We start from the raw sequence: 2,933 nt of genomic DNA on the forward strand, positions 1-2,933 counted from the left end.
CTGGATCGCTTATAGTTCCGGTCGGGCCTGGGGCCTGTAACCCCTGTCCAGTGAGGGCACCAATGGTTTTTTAATAAATTCTTGTCATGTGAGTGCCAAATGTAGACAAATTTCTAAATGGTCTTAGTAAATGAGAAACACAGAGCCAAATACAGAGGAAATAGCCAAAGAGATCAGAGCAATAGCCACGACTAGCTTTAGCTTACCACCAGCAGTAGCTTGCCCAGAGAGAACTTCTTCCCCATCTGACTTGTGTTTTTATGGCCTTTCTGATTTGTTTTCTCATTGGCTCTAAGCCCAGCCCCATGACTTTCTCATCATTGCCTATCTATACAGACCTCCAGGTCTCTATGGTTGCTACTGGGATTAAAGGCATGTGTCACCATGCTTGGCTGTGTCCTTGACCACACAGAGACTCTGCCTGCCATGTGATCAGATTAAGGGTGTGTGCTACCACCGCCGGACTTCTGCTTAATGGCTATTTGACCTCTGATCTCCATGTAACTTTATTTTTTAACATACAAGTAAAATATCACATTTCATCACAAATAAGCTATCACCACAGCAGAATACTGTTAACTGTGTCACCCTGCATCACTTCATCATCCTGCTTTATTATAAAACTCAGGACCATCTACCCAGGAGTGATAATGCTTCTGTTGGTACAGGCCCTCCCATATCAGTCATTAATAAAAATTTTCCTATAGTCTTGCCTACAGGTAATCTAATGGAGGAATTTTGTAAGTTGAGTTAACAGCATTCCATATGGCCACAGCATATGTAAACTTGAAAAAAGTATCCAGGAAAAATAGCAACCTGTCAGTGTGACTACATTAATGGGTTGAATGCAGAGGACACAAATTCCAAAATTTTGCATCATTATGTTGGATTAATTAAACAACAAAAGTAGAAATATCTGTTGTATATAACTATCAATATTCAGCTGTAGCTTTTCACATTGGCAGAGATAGTTGAAATAGGCAAGGACTGAAAAGTGAAGTAATATATTGATGTCTACTAAGTAACTTTACAACAATCAATGACTGCAATGATGAATCAGTTTAATTTGAGAATAAACCATATATATGCTTAGAACATGTTAGCAACATTTAAATAAGATTTAGAGACAAGGAAACTGAAAATAAATAAAAAAAATCTTGCTTGCTAAAAGAAAATCTGGGCATCAAGTAACATCCAGTTTAAATTAAAAGTTAAAATTTAGCCAGACATTTGATATTTTAACTAGAAAATAAGAAAAGTGATATCTCAAACACATTTACAATGGTTTGGAATGAAACTGCAGGTAAAAATTTAGTAAAAACATGAAACACATTTCTAATATGACAGAAATAACTAACACAATCAATTCTTCAGAAAGAACAGTGAAACACTCACACTTTTACAAAACTAATTTTAAATAATGAAATAAGACATTTTATTTATTTGTATCCTATTCTACTCACAACTACACATTAAAACATCCCAGATGTTCATCTGATGAATGGACAAAATAGTGGGTACATTCTCACAACTGAATGTTATTCATTGTTGAGAAAAATGAAATTTGAAACTCATAAATAAATGCAGAGAATGGAACCAGCCATTTCTTGTGGTTATACAGATCTAGAAAGATAAAAAAATGCATGTATTCTTTCATTGGTACATGCTACATTTGAATTTACAGAAGAAATGCATGGGTCAAGTAGAATATACATGGAGGTCAGAGAATGAAGAACTGGCCATATGGAAAGGTATGCTTTTAAGAACGTTGAGATAGAATTCACTGATATAAAAGCCTCAAAGTTAATATTATAGTAGGAAGTTAATAATATAGTAGATGGGCAGGGCAGAGGACCATATAGAGGAGGGAGTATGGATTGGGATAAATAACCCTAAAGATCTTTTTAAAAAGACAGAAAGAAACCTAATATAGTAAAATATTTTTATATACATATATATGCATAAACATATACACTCACATCTGTATATGAATGTGTGTGTATGCCTGATATATCTGTATATTTCTGATAATATAGAGAGATACAGAATTACATATGGATGTGGATATAAACACACACACACACACACACACACACACACACACACACATTGTGTGTATCTGTTTAGAAATATGAGATAGCAAAACCTTAAAATGTAATTATCCAAATAGGGCAACAAAGGAATTAGTAGACACCTTAGTCTAACAAATAAATAGAAATTGAAAAAATAGTTTATTTTTGTTTTAGAGTTGATAGACATAAGATCTCATAGATCCCTAAATATTACAGTTTATTGCCAATGCTCATCATTGACTTCCATTACATGATATGATCATAATGTAGAATACACACACACACACACACACACACACACACACACACACACACACACATACTTCAAACACTTGAGTCATAGAGCATGGAGAAATCAAGCTGGTACTGACATGGAAGCTTTGTTCACATGGTTAGCTGTCCAGTAAATATCCATACACCACCAAAGGAGAAAAGTAATAATCAATAATAACGTCGCAAGATATAACACTGATTGGCCTGGAAATACATGTCCAGTAGTACAATAGTGACACAAACACAGTGACAGTAAACAATGAGTTTCAGAATAGAGTTAATTCCTGTCCCAAAACATACAAGTCATAGCATGGCACTATCTAATGTCTAAATGTACAAAGTATTAAAAAAAACTCTTAGTAACTGCTGGTGATGCTGACAGGTTAATGCATCTCTCAACTCTCATCATACAAGCTACAATTTGTGGTAAATAGTGATTATCAGAAAGATCTGCAACTGTCCAAATGCAGAGAATAAGAAATTGTGGCATGCTATGGCCTAAATATACCACATATTCTCCTCTCAACTTCAAGGATCAGAACAAAACAAGAGAGAGAAGCAATCTAAAACCTAGATGGGTTGGAAGAC

Source organism: Peromyscus maniculatus, chromosome 17 (assembly GCF_049852395.1).
Source record: "Peromyscus maniculatus bairdii isolate BWxNUB_F1_BW_parent chromosome 17, HU_Pman_BW_mat_3.1, whole genome shotgun sequence".
Lineage (NCBI taxonomy): Eukaryota > Metazoa > Chordata > Mammalia > Rodentia > Cricetidae > Peromyscus > Peromyscus maniculatus.